The following is an 11,761-nucleotide window of genomic DNA, read 5'->3' as shown; positions in this document are numbered from 1 at the left end:
GAATAGGCTTTGTGGGAGAGGGTATACAGGAATGTGAAATGGGATGGAATGTGCAGGGAGCTACAAGTAACTCATTGTGCCTGGGGCTTAAAATAAAACGAAAAGAAGTTAAATTGGCAAAGCCCAGGTCCTCTAGGGTCTTACATGACATCCTGTGGAAGTCAGATTTTACTTGAAGGTAGAAGCAGCCATGTGTGAACACGGTAGTGGTGCAGGCGGACCTGTCATAGGCGTCCCTGTAGCTGTGGGGATGGGCTAAAGGGGCCATGCGAGGCCTCAGTGAGGTGGATGTAGTAGTTTAGGAGAGAGCTCGAGGGCTCTTTGGAGTGGCGCCCTGTTGGTGGAGGTGGTGTGGGGCGTGGACTCAGGAGGAATTAGGAGTCACGGAGAATGGCAGAATTTGATCATTGATTGGCCATGGGGCAGAGAGAAGGGAGAGGAAGGAAGGAATCTAGGATGAGTCCCAGGTTTCTGGCTCAGTCAACTGGGGAAACAGAATTGTTGCAGAGATATGGAGCCAGTAAGGACCACATCTAGGGACATGAGTTCATGTTCAGTTTTGGATCCATCAATTTTGAGACGCCTAAATATTGTGCAAATCTGTCCTGCCTGAAAATGGAGATGATGTGAGGAAGGAGAGGAGTAAAAACTAACTTCTGTTCACAAAGTGGAAGTTAACCAAAACATGCCTGATTTTAGAGAACTGTAGGAGATTTGCTATGTTCTCTTGACCCATCGCATCTCTTGTTCCTACCCATTGCACGTTGGGCAAGAATGTTTTGCTTGTCTTTGTGGCCTTTGACTACCACCTTCCCCATTCCCCAGTCCTGTCTCTCCCCAGCCTTGCTTCCAGTTTTCCATATGTAGCGTTCTATGGCTACCCTATCACAGGTTGGAGGTGAGGTGAGCAATAGCTGGACTGTGATTGTTGGTTGCCCTCAGCTCTTTCTGCGTTGACCTACCTAGCTGAGCCTCCACGGTAGGAAAATGCTTTGGGAAAATATGCCAATTGGTAACCCACTCCTTGAACTTGCCCAAGAGGCTAATTCCACACCACTGTCCTTCACTCATTCCCTGGCTTGCCTGATGAGAGAGAGCAGCATCCTCTCCTGTGCTGTCAGCTGGACCCAGATCGACCATGCTAACAGTGCAACCAAAAAGACAAGGGGAGATGGTAGCTCTGGGGCCATTTAAACCATTCTAATTCGTGCCAGCTTTAAATTGTGCTTAATACCTCTCATAGTCATGGAAATGCCTTTTTCCTTTGGGAACCTCTGGATGGGTGATCTCTCCATGTTGACCAGGGCCATACAGATTCACCTTCTACCTGCTTCAGGGTCTTCAGGGTCTCTGCCATACCACATGGTGCTGAGACTAGGAGTTTGTGTTACCCTGAGACCCTAATCCCCAGGGCTTATTCTCTAGAGCAGGGGTCCCCAACCCCTGGGCCACGGACCAGTAGCGGTCCATGGCCTGTTAGGAACCAGGCTGCACAGCAGGAGGTGAGCCGCAGGCAAGTGAGCGAAGCTTCATCTGTATTTACAGACGCTCCCCATCGCTCGCATTACCGCCTGAGCTCCACCTCCTGTCAGATCAGCGGCGGCATTAGATTCTCATAGGAGTGCGAACCCTACTGTGAGCTGCACATGCGAGGGATCTAGGCTGCGCGCTCCTTATGAGAATCTAATGCTTGATGATCTGAGATGGAGCTGAGGCAGTGACGCTAGCGGCTGCAAGTACAGGTTATCATGAGCAGAGAGGTTTGACTGCACAGAGACCATAATAAATTAATTGCCTGTAGACTTATGTCAAAACCCTGTCAGTGAGTGGCAAGTGAAAACAAGCTCAGAGCTCCCACTGATTCTGCATTTTGGTGAGTTGTATAATTATTTCATTATATATTACAATGTAATGATAATAGAAATAAAGTGTACAGTAAATGTAATGTGCTTGAATCATCCTGAAACCATTCCCCTCTGCCCCCGGTCCATGGAAAAATTATCTTCCACAAAACTGGTCCCTGGTGCCACAAAGGTTGGGGACTGCTGCTCTGGAGGGCAAAAGAGCCACTCTTTATGTCTGAATTTAATGAGTGAGCTCCCCCACTGCACCAGTATTTCCCACCCTTGTCTGCACATTGGAATCACCCAGGGAACTTTGAGAATACAGATGCCTGGGTCCCAGAGCTTCGGAAGTGGCCTGGGGTGTCCAGAGTGCAGTGAAGGCTGAGAACTACTGCTGTAACCTGTTGCCTTCTTTTAAAAGTTAATTTTATTTGGAAATGCAGAGTTACAAAAGAGTTGCAGGAATAAGAATTGTACATACGAGGCCCAAATATCCTTTACTTAGATCCACTGAGTAACATTTACCCCATTTGATCTGTCATTTGTATTCTTGCATATGCTCTCTCTCTCTGTGCATGCATCATGGCCTTTAGCTCTAATACTTCAGTGGGTATTCCCTAAGAATAAAGATACTCTGTAACAACCCCAATACAGTTATAAAATTCAGTACATTTAACACTGATAAAATAGTTTAAAATACCTTTCACATTCTAATTGATCTCATAATGTCCTTTGTAGAACCTCACCCCCACCCAGTTCTAGATCTGGTCTAAGATCAAGTATTATAGGTAGTTGTCATGTCTCTCTGGTCTCCTTTAATCTGGAGCATTTCCATAATTTTGTCACTTATGACGTTGACATTTTGGAAGAATGCAGTTTCTCCTTTTAAGTGATGCCGCTAATTTTGGGTTTATCCAATGTTTCCTCTTGATTAGATTAGATTGAGTTTTGCATTCCAGGTGGCTGGAACACTATGTCATATGTCCTCTCAGGAAGCACAATATCATCTGCCCCTCAGTGGTGATCTTAATTTTGATCACCTGTTGTATCATTCAGGGTCCAGTGAGGGGGAAAAAGTAAATAGGAAAACTTTAATATAAATAATTGTTAACTGAGTAAGAGGTAGTTAACGACTAAAAGGGAAAGAAGAGAGCTCTAAAGCGTCTGAATAGAAAACAGCTACCACACCGAGGATCAAGGGACGAGAAGACAAGGAAGGAACTTAGAACCTCAGAGGAGGGCCCTGTAAGCCTGACCAACAAGAACATGCTGCCTGCCCTGTGCTGCAGAATCAACTCCCTGGAGGTGCCTGCCGAGACATGAGAGCAAAGAACAATCGCTGTGGAGGATGCTGCTGGGATCCAGGCCAGACTGAAACACTACTGGTCTCTTCCAGCCCTGCTTTCCCCTTCAGAGGCCCTGTTGGCCAGCTGGCGAAGAGAAATGTAGTTTGCAGAGTCCCAGCTTCAGTGTGGCAAGGAAGGGAAAGGAAGGTAAGTTTGGAGCTAAGAGGCAACAAATTCATACCTAGCACACCTAGACAGGATGTTTTCCACTTTTCCATGGTATAGTTATTGTTTTTCCCCTTCCAACTCAAGCAATCTCTGGAGGTATAAGACCATGTAAATATTCTGCTCCTCACCAAACTTCTCCCTAGATTTAGCAAATAGTGCTGACTCTGGCCTGATTCAATCTTTCCTATGATGATTGTTGTTTTAGATTCCATCTTAAAATGATGACTGTGAAATACTGTTTTTCCAGTTCAGCGCTCCTTCCTCATTTACCAGTCTGCCCTCCCTCCCTCTTCCCCAATTATTTATTTTTATATATCTTATTTATATTCATTGTGAACTGATGGATTCTCCTTTTTTCAGTGGTCTGTAATTCATTACTGTCCTTTTGTTTTTTGTTTTGTTTTTGGTCCTTAAATAGTTCCAGATGTGACCAGTGGGAGCCCCTTTAAGTTGTCTCCTACATCCCGACATATTTTTTTAACACTTCTATAATTTCTGACATAACAAGATGTTCCAGATTCATCTTGTACCCACCTCCCCTCAGCCCTGGAATCATTGTTTCTCCAAGGAGCCCTGGTCCCTGGCTCTAGCTGTACTCATCGCTACAGGGGTGTCTTTGCTTCTCATTCTATCAGAGCTATCTTACTGCCTTTTAAAAGTTGTTCCTAATTTTTTTTAACAAAAGTAATAGTGCTTTAAAAAATGTAAACCATACAGACACCTATAAGGAAAATGTGCACACAGGTAAGCAAATTTAGCAGTGATGTGTACCCTTCTAAACTGTTTTCTCTACATATACAAAAACAGACTTGGGAGGCTTCCCTGGTGGCGCAGTGGTTGAGAGTCTGCCTGCCAGTGCAGGGGACACAGGTTCGTGCCCTGGTCCGGGAAGATCCCACATGCCGCGGAGCGGCTGGGCCCGTGAGCCATGGCCGCTGAGCCTGCGCGTCCGGAGCCTGTGCTCCGCAACAGGAGAGGCCACAACAGTGAGAGGCCCGCGTACCGCAAAAAAACAAAAACAAAACCAGACTTGGTCATGGTTTGTGGTTTTGCTTTTTGCTATTATATGAGTTCTATTCTATAGGTGGTCTTTTTTTCTTCTCAGCAAAATGTGTACTATTACCTGTATCAGTCTGTAGAATTTGTTCTTGCATTTTGTTAGCTGCATAGATACAGTAATAGTATGATTAACCAATGTACAGTGGACAGGCACTCGTTGATTCCAGCCTCGCTGCAGTGAACACCTTCATACACATGCTGTCAGGCATTTAGAATGTTTTTTTAATTTTAAAAAATTTATTGAGGTGAAATTCACACAGCATAGTTAACATTTTAAAGTGAACAACTCAGTGGCATTTAGTACGTTCACAGTATTGTGCAGCCACCCCCTCTATCTAGTTCCAAAGCATTTTCATTACCCTGTGAATGGACTCAAGGATAGATTCTTAGTCGTGGTTTACTTTGTACTTTTAGATACATCCAGTTACCCTCAGAAAAGTTATACCAGTTTATATTCCCACTAACAGTGTATGAAATTCTGCATTTTCCTACAGCCTTGTTGATACTTTGGGTATTGGAAGATTGTATGTTTCTAGAAATTTGTCTGTTTCTTCTAGGTTGTCCAGTTTGTTGTCATATAACTATTCATAGTATTCTCTTACAATTTTTTGTATCTCTGTGATTTTGGTGGTTATTTATCCTTTTTCATTTCTTACTTTGTTTGAGTCCTCTCTCTTTTTTTCTTGATGAGCCTGACTAAAGATCTTTCAGTTATGTTTATCTTTTAAAAAAACTGGCTCTTGGTTTCATTGATCATTTCTGATGTTCGTTTGTTATGTTTTGGTCTCTATTTATTTCCTCTCTGATCTTTATTAGGCCCTTCCTGCTGCTGACTTTGGGCTTTCTTTGTTCTTTTTCTAATTTATTTGGATGGTTGGTTAGGTTAGAAACAAGTTTTTTCTTGTTTCTTGAGGAAGGCCTGTATCATTATTAACTTCCCTCTTAGAACTGCTTTTGCTGAATCCCATGGATTTTGGAAAGTTGTGTTTCCATTTTCATTTGTCTCAAAGCATTTTCTGATTGTCTCTTTGATTTCTTCTTTGACCCATTGTTTTTTTAGTAGCATGTTGCTTAGTCTCCATGTGTTTGTGCTTTTCCCGTTTTTCTTCCCATAATTGATTTCTAGTTTCAGACTGTTATGGTTGGGAAAAAATGCTTGATGTAATTTCTATCCTCTTAAATTTGTTGAGACTTGTTTTGTGATCTATCCTGGAAAACATTCCATGTGTACTTGAAAAGAATGTGTATTCTGCTTTTTTTGGATATAGGGTCCTGTAGCAGTCTATTAAGTCCAATTGGTCTAATGTGTTATGACCACTCTTTCCTTACTGATTTTCTGTGTGGATGATCTGTCCATTGATGTAAATGGGGTCTTAAAGTCCCCTACTATTATTGTATTATTGTCAATTTCTCCTTTTATGTCTGTTAATATTTGCTTTATGTATTTAGGTGCTCCTGTAATAGGTGCATATATGTTAATGAGTGTTATATCCTCTTGTATTGATCCCTTTATCATTATATAGAGTCCTTCTTTGTCTTTTGTTACAGACTTTGTTTTTTTTTTTTTGCGATATGTGGGCCTCTCACTGTCGTGGCCCTTCCCGTTGTCGGACGCGCAAGCTCAGCGCCCATGGCCCACGGGCCCAGCCGCTCCACGGCATGTGGGATCCTCCCGTACCGGGGCACGAACCCGTATCCCCTGCATCGGCAGGCGGACTCCCAACCACCGCGCCACCAGGGAGGCCCCAGACTTTGTTTTAAAGTCTGTTTTGTCTGATATGAGTATTGCTACCTCTGCTTTCTTGTCATTTCCATTTGCATGAAATATCTTTTTCCATTTCCTCACTTACAGTCTTTGTGTGTCTTTAGCTCTGAAGTGAGTCTCTTATAAGCAGGATATAGTTGAGTTTTGTATTTTCGTCCAGTCAGCCACTCTATGGATTTTGATTGGAGCATTTAGTCCATTGACATTTAAAGTGATTGTTGGTAGGTATGTACTTACTGCCATCTTATTACTTGTTTTTGTAGCTCTTCTGTGTTCTTTTCTTTTAGTCTCTTCCCTTGAGATGTGATGACTTTCTTTAGTGGTATGCTTGTGTGTCTTTCTCTCTAGTTTTTGTGTGTCTATTTTAGGTTTTTGATTCGTGGTTATTACCATGGGGTTTATACATGCTGATCTAGAACTATATCTGCCTATTTCAAACAGGTAGTCATTTACATTCGAACACATTCCAAAAGGTGTATATTTTCTACTCCCCTTCTCCATATTTTGTTTTTGATGTCCTATTTTGCATCTTCGTGTTTATCCCTTTACTGATTGTTGTAGTTATAGTTGTTTTTACAGTTTTTTTGTTTGTTTTTTACTCTTTGTACTAGCTTATTTAAGTGGTTGATCCTCAGCCTTTACTATATATTTGCTTTTACTAGTGGGAGTTCTCCTTTCCTGTAGATACTTCTTGTTATAGCCTCTTCCTTTACACTTAGGGAAGACCATTTAACATTTCTTTTAGGGTTGGTTTAGTATTGATGAATTCTTAGTTTCTGCTTGTCTGACAAGTTCTTTCTCTCTCCTTCAATTCTAAATGAGTATCTTGCTGGGTATGTGAGGTTGCAGATTTTTCCCTTTTTTGGCACTTTTTTTTTTTTTTTGGCGGTCCGCGGGCCTCTCACTGTTGTGGCCTCTCCCGTCGCGGAGCACAGGCTCCGGACACGCAGGCTCAGCGGCCATGGCTCACGGGCCCAGCCGCTCCACGGCATGTGGGATCTTCCCAGACCGGGGCACGAGCCCGTGTCCCCTGCATCAGCAGGCGGACTCTCAACCACTGCGCCACCAGGGAAGCCCTTTTTCGGCGCTTTGAATATTTAATCTTGTCTGGTCTGCAAGCTTTCTATAGAAAAATCAGCTGATAGCCTTATGGGGGTTCCCTTGTATATGACTCTCTATTTTTCTCTTGTTGCCTTTAGCATTTTCTCTTTAACTTTTGCCATTTTAATCATGATATGTTTTGGTGTGGGTTTGTTTGGGTTCATCTTGTTTGGGACCCTCTGGGCTTCCTGTATCTGGATATCTGTTTCCTTCTTCAGGTTTGGAAAGTTTTCATACATAATTTCATCAAATATTGTTGACCTTTTTCTTTCTCTCTTCTCCTTCAGGGACCTCTGTAACGTGAATGTCGATATGATTGATATTGTCTCAGAGATGCCTTAAACTGTTCTCATTTTTTACTGTTGTTTTTTTTTTTTTTGCTGTTCTGATTGGGTGATTTCCATTATTCTCTCTTGCAGATCACTTTCACATTCTTCTGTATCACCTAATCTGCTGTTAATTCCTTCTGTTATTCATTTCTGTTATTGCATTCGTCAGTACTGACTGGTTCTTTTTTATATTTTCTAGTTCCTTGTTAAAATTCCCACTGTGTTTAAATATTCTTTTCGCTAATTCAGTTAGCATTCTTATTACTAATGCTTTGAACTCTTTATCTGGTAAATTGTTTATTTCTGTTTCATTAGTTGTTTTTTTCAGAGGATTTCGCTTGCCCTTCCAATTGAAACAAACTCCTCTGTCTTCTCATTTTAACTTTCTCTGTCTCTGTGAAATTAGGTGAAACAGTTACCTACTGCAGTCTTGAAAAGGGGTATCCTTGTGTGGGAGCAACCCTATACAGTCTGCACATACCCAGTGGCTTTGGTGGGGAAGCTAGATCTGACGTGAACACAAGTCACATCTTTCTCCAGGGCATGCTGGCAGCTGTCACCTTGGTAGAAGGTGGGACTGCAGAGAGAGGGGCTAGGGCCAGAGCCAGGTGTGAGAGATGACGTCCCTTATTCTCAATGGCTGTCACCATGCTATTGGGGCAGGTTGGGTCTCAAGTTGCTGGACCAGAAGTTCTGAGGGTCAGGTCCGAGCTAGCTCTGTTCCCTTTAAAGTGTGTGCTCTCTGATGCCATCGCTGGCACACTCACCCCAGAGTGGAGCAGTGCTGGCGCAGGCTGTGGCAGTTTGGCCACAGTCAGGGATCTAGACTGCTTCTGATGTGCTGCCTGTGTAAGCAGCAGTAATGGCTGCCTCTCCCCTGTTCAGATGCTGCTCCACATCTGAGCCTCCTTTGTCTCTTCACTCAGCCACTGCCATGCTCACCCTGGTGTGCAGCTGCCCCTTAGAGCAAGTGGGGCTTGTGTGGGCACTCGGTGTGGGTCAGGCCTGGGCTGTGGAGGTCTGGCCATAGTCAGCGGACAGCTTCTGAATGGGCTGCCTGTGTAAGCGCCAGTCATGGCTGCCCCTGCCCTACTTAGACACTGCTCTGGGTCTGGGCTACCTTTGTGCCTCACAGACGAGCTTTCCTCTTGGCCAAGACAGCCCTTGCCCCAGCGTGGAGCTGCGTTTTGGAACAAGTGAGGCCAGACCTGTTGCTCGGCTCAGGCTGGGTGCATGCCAGGGCAGTGGTGGGAAACCAGTCAGAGACCTGTGTAGTTTCAAACTGCCCTGTTGCAAGAGTAAGCAAGTCTGTGCTTGTTCCTCGTGAGTCGAGTCCAGGCTTCCCCCAGCCCTTCTGTTAGTGCCATCGGCCCTCCAGCCAACCGAGGGATCTCATCTTCCTGGGGCACCCAATATGTGGCTGGAACCGCTCACTCCATAGGAAGGATCTCTGCCCGTGTAATCTCCGTGCTCGTTTGAGTCCCCTCCCAAGGGCACAGGTCCCAACCTGATCACTTCTTTTACCTACCTGCCTGATTCTTTGTGTATCTTTCTTACAGCCTTGGTTGCACAGGAGTCCTGCCAGTCTCCAGTTAGTTTTCAGTGAGCATTGTTCCACATGTAGATGTATTTGTGATGTGTTCACTGGGGGAGGTGAGTCCCCCATTCTCCTACTCCACCATCTTGATCTGTTTTTGACACTTTGGATATTATCAGCCTTTACCTTTTCTTCCCATCCAGTAGATGAAAATATGTATGTCTTTGACTCTTAGCTAGGACTCTTAAAGCTATTTCAGCCATTTGTATCTCCTGGATTTCCAGTTTGTATCATCTGCCCAGTTTGATAGGTTGTTGTTGTTGTTGTTGTTGTTTTTTGCGGTACGTGGGCCTCTCACTGTTGTGGCCTCTCCCGTTGCGGAGCACAGGCTCCGGACGCACAGGCTCAGCGGCCATGGCTCACGGGCCCAGCCGCTCCACGGCATGTGGGATCTTCCCGGACCGGGGCACGAACCCGTGTCCCCTGCATCGGCAGGCGGATTCTCAACCACTGTGCCACCAGGGAAGCCCTGATAGGTTGTTTTTGTTTTTTGTTTTTCTTATAGATTTTAACAGAGTTAAGTTTACTTGGGAAACTTTTCTGTGAAACTCAATGTCTGTTGCTATTGTGAATGGGGTAATGTTGCTGATACATTTGCTAATTGGTTATTGTTGGTGCGTAGGAGCCCCTACTTTTTGAGTACTTGATCTTATATGCAGCATCCTTGCAGTTCTTGAAAGTAATTTGCATGTTCTGTGTGGCTCTTTATTGCAGTGTCCTTGAGATTTCCTGAGGGTACTGTGCAGTACCTTGCAGAAATTTTCTGAGTTTACCTACTGAATACCTTTTTGGACAGTGCTGAGTACATGGCTAGTCGTGGGGGAAATTAACTCATATGCAGGTCCTGGTCTCTTGAGTTTATCCACTGAAAGTAAAATAGATACAGAAGTTATAATAGGATAGAAAAGAGACTTGTTCATGTTTGTATCCCCAGCACCATGGTGGGACACTCAGTGTCTGAAATGTCACTATGGTGCCATAAGAAGATGGTTTTCAAACTTTCTTTTTTCAGCTGAAGAACCCATTAGCTAGAAAAGTTCTCAGTGTTTGAAATATTTATGCTCAAGCTCAGCTGGCAGAGAACTGGATTCAGTTCGTCTAAGGTGTGACCAAAGCATCAACATTTAAAAAACACTTGTTAGGTGATCCCATTGAGCAGCCAGGGATGAGAACCACTGCTGGTCCAATAGGTAAACTCTACAAGTAGAGCTTGAAATGGAGTGGGAGCTCCGCCTCTCCTCCCTTTGGCCCCTGCTAGGGCTTTGTAGAGCACAGTTTGAAAGCCACATCCCTGTGGTCTTGAGAATCCTGTGAGGGTGCTGAGGATGGGGTGCCCACTTGCTGGTGGTGACCTTGCTCTGGGCTTGTGCTGCTGCTTCACATGCCAGGATGGGAAATAGGCGGATATTCTGGTTCAGCCAGACGGAGCCTAACAGCTACCCCTGTGCTGAGGTTGCCAGGCCTGAGAATAGCTGTGGGAGAGTGGTTGGAGTTAAGTGTTAGACCCCAGTGGTGCATGTGTCCAGTTCGGTCAAATAGTGCATTGCTTCTCCTTTCCTCCTTGTCACCTTTGGGAAGGAATTACCAACATAACCAACGCTCTCCAGAGGGCACATTAAGCGAGGATGCTATACCAGGCGCAAAGCTACTGTTGATTATAGCCAAGATTTGGAGGTGGTGGACTTTTTTATTAAAAATGATCATCTCATGCTTTTAATTAGTGCTTATATCTGATTTTGAACTTTACAAGGATAGCAACTTACACAGGGGCTTATTGCACCCATCTTACTGATGATGATACTGAGGTCCAGAGAAATTGTGCCTTGCCTAAGACCACACAAGGAAGCATGAGCGTGGAGTCAGACCCTGACAGTCTGACTTCAGAGGCCATGCTTTTCCTCCTGCTCCATTCTGGCTTTGAGCAGCCCTCTGTCAAGAAGAGGGCCGCAGTTATTTATACACCCAATTACACACACACCAACAACCTCTTTATCTGTTACCATCTCCTCTGCTGGGAAGGCTGTCTGTCCAGCTGAGGTTGTGACCTGGTGCACAGAGATTGGAGAAGGCTGCAGAGGCAGTGAATCTGACTTAGATTCATTCGTGGGTTTCTTTTTTCCTGGTATAAATTGTGACCCCAGAGTTGCTTTCAGTTCTATTCTCTGGCTGCCTAAATGACCGGAGCGCAGGCTCTGTTACCTAACACTCGTTACCCATCACCCTCCAGCACTGTAGACACTGCGGCACCTGTCAGAGATGATGATAAATATCTAGGCCAAAGGTTTTTAAAAAAATCTTTGCAGTTGAATGGAATGCTCAATCAAGACGACAAGGTATTTTCAAGGAATAAATAAAGCACTGATAACCTAACTTTCTCCTCTTTTCTTTCCTCTTGGCTGCCCATATATGACCTGATGCCAGTGGTCAGTCGACCTGGCTGTCCTGCCTCTTCTGGGCCTTTGCTCAGACTTTGTCCCTGCGGCTACCCCTCCTCCACCTTCTAGTCCACCTGGGAAGGGAAATCGCTTCTCATCTCCTTCCTTTCCACTCTT

This window comes from Lipotes vexillifer, unplaced genomic scaffold (genome assembly GCF_000442215.2).
Source record: "Lipotes vexillifer unplaced genomic scaffold, Lipotes_vexillifer_v1.1 scaffold103, whole genome shotgun sequence".
NCBI classification, from domain to species: domain Eukaryota; kingdom Metazoa; phylum Chordata; class Mammalia; order Artiodactyla; family Lipotidae; genus Lipotes; species Lipotes vexillifer.
Note: the sequence above shows the minus strand (reverse complement) of the source record.